The following is a 6,136-nucleotide window of genomic DNA, read 5'->3' as shown; positions in this document are numbered from 1 at the left end:
AGAAGTCAGTGAAGTTCTACAAAATTCTGATATTAAAAAAAAAAACAAACACATAACTTCAATTTTTATCCTTAGCTTAATTGCTTGCCTTCAGGTATATGAAATGTTTTCCATATAACTATCTATGAATCTACCCTTTCATAAATATTTTAACCCTTTAAATCACCTTTTTTCCCCCCTAGTTACCTGTGTATTGTTTGGAGTGATATTCACCTAAAGTTAAAATAGTGATTTCCAAGTTGTGAAATAGCGATTTCCAAGTTGTTCACCTTTATTCACAAGAATATTTTTCCCTTGTACTTCTCTGTATTACTTGAATATTTTTTTAAAGTATTCAAGGAAAAATAGCACCTGAGTGTGTTCCAATAGAACCTAGTGAAACTTTAAGGATTTTTATATTTTAATCTTAGAAATTCCTTCTTCTATATTCTTTTGGTCAAACAACTTGAAAAGGCCAGCCCAATTCAAAGAGAGGAGATTTAGACTCTACTTCTCAATAGAAGAGCAGCTAAAAATTCAAGACCATTCTTCATCTACTTTTAATCTACACATACTGACATGCCTAAAATCACAAACTAGTTCCTTGAACTTTATAGCTCATAATTATCTTCATGCATTTCAGAATAGAACTATTTTTAATGACCTATAAATATGAATTACCTTGATGACAAGTTAGGGGACTTAGTTTACAGTCCTCACTTAATAATTAAGTGAGGTGAAGTGAAAGTCACTCAATCATGTCTGACTCTTTGCAACCCCATAGACTATACAGTCCATGGAATTCTTCAGGCCAGAATACTGTAATCAGTAGCCTTTCCCACTCTCCAGGGGACCTTCCCAACCAAGGGATCGAACTGAGGTCTCCCTCATTGCAGGCAGATTCTTTACCCACTGAGCCACAAGGGAAGCCTAAGAATACTGGAGTAGATAGCCTATCCCTTCTCCAGTGGATCTTCTGGACCCAGGAATTGAACCAGGGTCTCCTGCATTGCAGGCTGATTCTTTACCAACTGATGGGAAGCCCTAATGATTAAGTAATGTTGAGCAAATCATTTAAATATTCTAGTCTCAACTTTTTTCACCTATAAAAGACGAATGTTGGGTTATGTTAACCAAGACTTTACTCTGGAAATCTTGAGGTGATGCCTGGAGATGCTGATACTGAAGTCCTAGAGCAGTGTTAGGAGAGGGCAGTGCTCTCCTTCCTGCCCACCTGGAGCAGCAATGGGGCTGTGTGTTGGCAGGACCACAAAAGCATCTGTCAAGTAGGTGCCTGGCTTTAAATGGTCACTCTCTCCACTTCAGCTTTAGAATTATCATCTGTTATTGAAGAGGAAAAGTTAAAATTTTACAAAACCTCTTGCTCGTTCTGCCTCTGAAACTCAACTTGCTCCTTGCAAAGTCTGGAGCATGTAGGTCACGTAGTCTCAGAAAGTGGGGACTTATAATACTAGGAACTGGAGCTTATCTCACTCACCCTTGTCTTGCTCTTTGCAATTGCCCAGCCCCTGAAAACCTGCTTAATCATGCCTGTCCATGTTAAAGGTCAGGTATTCCCTTCCCTATCTTGACTGCTGTTCCCGTGCATGCAAAATCCCTTAGTTTAAACCAGCCAATTAACAGCTAGTGTTGCCCACTATAGTCTGTCTATAAAAATTCTGTAACCCCTTTGTTCAGGGGCTCAGAGCTTAAAGTGTTAATGCCTCTGGGTCCACCAGCATAATAAACCTGAGTTCTCCAACTCTCCAAGTATGGTGCTTGGTTTCTTGATTACTGGTTTCTGCAAATTATTGGTAGTAGGTCAGATCAACCTGCCTTCATTTGTGGATAACCTCAGTGGGTTAACACAATAAAAGTGTATTTCTTACTCACATGAAGTCCAAACAGCAGGGGCTGGGGATGAGAGCCGATTTGCTCCATGAAGTCGTTCAGGGACAAAAGCTTTATACATTCTGTAGTCCCACCATCTGTTAGAAACTCATAGGCTTCCACTGAATTCTCCAAAGCCATTTGGCTGACAGAAGGAGAGAGAAAACAGGGAAAATCACACAGTTGCCCCTTCTGCACCAGTCTGAAAATGACATATAACCCTTCTGCCTTCCATTTGGCTGGAACTCACTTGTATCTGCTACACTTAAAGAATGGGAAAGAAGGTCTATCTGTGACGCTGAAAGAAAAAGGAAATCGATTGTGGTGAAGATTCTGCTGTCTGACACACTGCCTAATCTTTGAAACAGGGAAGAATCATGGTGTTGTTCAAATCCAGGTGAATTCATCCAGTTGTCCTTTAGAATGAAAAGAGAGAAGAATTTTTTTCAAGATTCCTGCCTAAGGGATACCAAATATTGAGTGCCAAAAGGAGAACTGAACAAATGAAACTCCTACTTGTTCTTTTTTGTGTCAATGCAAAGTTTTCAGTTACAACTAGAAATGTTCATAAGATGTACTATGGATGTTGAAAATGCTTCAGAACATGCTAAAGTTCCTGTTAATGGCAAATGAATGCCAGTAAAATTATCAACCCTTTCTTGATGACCTGGGGTATACGAGAATTCCTGTTGGGAAGCTCCCATGACATCTGTCCACACTGTGCTTGCTTTCATAGGCAGCACTTGTAAGCTGCCACTTTGTTAGGCAGGACATTTACACACCATTTCTTCAGAAATGCATCACTGTGTGCCTACAGTTCCCAAACAAGAATCTCAAACGTTTGAAAAGATTGCTCTGTAATCAGAAACCATTCAAATTAAGCAAATCTGTATTTGCTTGTAAAATGACTCCCTCTCTTTTCATCGTGTTCTTTAATGAGGCTTATTATTTTCATGTCCAAGGTTAAATGTCCATTCAGGCTTAACCAGTTTGCTCCTGATGTTCATTTCAGACTTGTACCCCAAGGAGGTCATGATGTCAACTCTTGGGAGTTGGAAGAGTTACTGAAGTTATTTTTTTTAAGTATTTGATGCCTACCTCAAAAGCAAAAATATAAGGAGATATGACAGGTAGCAAAGACTTCAAGTCTTCAAGCAGTTGCCTAACTTCTTATCTATTTTCAAAGCAAGAAATTGACACAGGAACAGAACAATACTACAAGCTAGAATACATCTGGTACCCCACGATTCAACATTTTTTTCTGATCATTGCTATCTTTTATTTATTGATAAGAAACAAAATCAGAGTCTATAATTTTTTTTAGTATTTTAGTCCAGTTATTTTTATAATTTCCCTCTTTTTACTCCAAGTCATGTTAATTTTCTATTTATATCCATTATAAGAAGTCAATTTAAAGAAAATGTTACTTGTTAAATAAGTAACATTAAAAGTCGACTTGGGTATGGCAAGTATTCTGAGGGTGGTACAAGAACGAAAAACTTTGGGAAACAGGGTATGGGGAAATTATGCAACACACATTCAACTGTATCTATAGTTGTCATTGCTGAAGTAACATGCAAAAAGAGGCAATAATATAAGAGGCCATTTTCTTTGTACTAAACTACAAACTATTATATTCACAGTTTGTATTGTTCTTCACAGGGGACATTCCATGCTAAGGAATAGTTATTTACACATATTAAAGCAGATGGACTTGGCTATTAGACAGTGCTTCCTTGGTAGCTCAGTCGGTAAAGAATCCACGGGTAAGGTTTACTTTTTTCTCCTCTAAAATTCATATTACAAGTGATCCAGGAGAGTCTCATGTTTCTTGTTCCTCTTCCATCCCTGGAGCAGCTACAGGTTCAAAGATGCCTCACCACCCTGTCCACATCCCATACAGCAGGATGAAGGAAGAGACCAAAAGAACAAAAGCTCCTTCTCTGTAAGTGCTACAGTGCTACATGTTTGTAAAGACCAACTCAGAATGGCCACATGTACATTTAAAGGAGGCTGATTGGTTGGCCGTACGGTCCCCTGAAAACTCCATTCATATAGAAGAAGAGGATGTTGATGAACAAATAGCAGTCTGTCTAAAGATCTGAGTGATTTCTCAGAACAGAAAAGATGAAATTATATTTAGTATTATTTTATCAATGCAGCACTTTATAGTATCTTACTGTTCCGTTCCATATCAAGTTACGTACAAACACCTTGGCCTAAAGCTAAAGAACCTTCATAGTTGTCCACAGTGTACAAATGTGGCATAACCTGAAAAAACTTTGAAAAGGCAAGAAGTTAGAGCAGCTTCTTTTTCAAAAACTATACAGTGAGACTGACTTTATCTGGGTGAACCTGATAGTTAAGCAAGATGGGAATTTGAGCATTAAAGAGCATGCATATAGGGTTTATTTAGTAAAGATGTTAACCGACACTAAAGCTTAGAAAGGTATTTTTATATTTTTAGCTCTGCTAAACGACCAGCAGGTCACAGAAGGTAAACTTAAGACTCCCACAGAAGAGGCTGACACTGACAAATGAAAATGAGGTTAAACAGAATCATTATAAAAATCCCTCTGGTAGAATTTCAGAAAAATAGAAGTTAAAGCCAGATGCTTCTCTTACCCAGCTCATCCAATTTAAGTCTACATAAGAATCCAAAAAGCTTGATTCGGAGTCTTCATAGAAAATGCTCAGGGTTTGGGGAGTGGCAGGAGGCTTGGTTAGCATTGGCCAACACTGGGACATTTTGTAGGAGGCCCCGAAATCACATAACTAAATTTATAGGAAGTCCTTGAAATCTGTTCTAGAGATAATAATTAAATAATATTCATTATCATGATACTGCCATTGGGAAAATAACTCCCAAATTTTCAGTATCCTAGAAATAATTGTGACATGTGATAAATAGAAAGTTTAGCCATATTCTCCACAGAGTAACATAGCTTTCAGTCCAGTATAAAAATGAAAATAGTGTGGAAACAATGATTAATAGAACAGAGTGACATTATTACTCATTGTTCAAATGATATCTGAATATAAGAACACACTTAAAATTGGTATAGTCATTATGAAAAACAGTAAGGAAGTTTCTCAAAAAATTAAAAATAGAACCACCATATGACCCAAGGGCTTCCCAGGTGGCACTAGTGGTAAAAAAAAAAATCCGCCTGCCAATGCAGGAGATGTAAGAGACACAGGTTTGATCCCTTTATTGGGAATATCCCCAGGAGAAGGGCATGGTAACCCACTCTAGTATTCTTGCCTGGAGAATCCCATGGACAGAGGAGTCTGGCAGGCTAAAGTGCTTAGGGTTGCAAAGAGTTGGACATGACTGAAGCAACTTAGCATTCACCATATGTCCCAGCAATTTCACTTGAGTATTTTTCCAAAGAAAACAAGAACACTAATTCAAAAAGATATATGCAACCCTATGTTCATTGAGCATTATTTGCAACAGCCAAAATATGGAAGCAACCCAAGTGCACATCAATAAACCAATGGATAAAGAAGATGCAGTATATATATTTCAATGGAAAATTGCTCAGCCATAAAAAGAGCGATATCTTGCCATTTGTGACAACATGAATTGATCTAGAGGGTATTACGCTAAGTAAAATGAGTCAAACAGAGGAAGACAAATAATACTTCACTTATGTGTAGAATCTACAAAAAAAAATGAACAAACATAACAAAACAGAAATAGACTCATAAATACAAAGAACAAACTATTGATTGCCATAGGGGTGAGGGATGGAAGAACACATGAAACAGGTGAGGGAAACTAAAAGGCACAAACTTCAGGTTATAAGGTGAATATCACCTCCCAGTGACATTTGTAATATACAAAATAGGAAATATATTCAATAGTATTGTAATAACTTTGTGTAATGAGAGACAGTAACCAGACTTATCATAAGGATCATTTTCAAAAGTATAAAAGTTTCAAATCACTATGTTGTGTACCTGAAACTAAAATAATATTGTAAGTAAATTATACTTTTTAAAAAAAGAATAGGGAGGCAATGTACAGCTTGATGATTATACCTGCCGTCAACTTACATGCAGAATCTAAAATATGGTACAAATGAACTTATTTACAAAATGGAAACATACTCACAGATTTTATAAACAAATTTATGGTTACCAAAGGGGAAAACTGGGCTGTGGGAGGGAGATAAATCAGGAGTTTGGGATTAACATACACACACTAGTATATAAAATAGATAACCAACAAGGACTTGCTATATGATACAGGAAACTATAC

The sequence above is a fragment of the Bos indicus genome, chromosome 4, assembly GCF_029378745.1.
Source record: "Bos indicus isolate NIAB-ARS_2022 breed Sahiwal x Tharparkar chromosome 4, NIAB-ARS_B.indTharparkar_mat_pri_1.0, whole genome shotgun sequence".
In the NCBI taxonomy this organism is placed as follows: Eukaryota; Metazoa; Chordata; class Mammalia; order Artiodactyla; family Bovidae; genus Bos; species Bos indicus.
The sequence above is the reverse complement of the archived record's forward strand: the minus strand, read 5'-3'. Positions refer to the sequence as shown.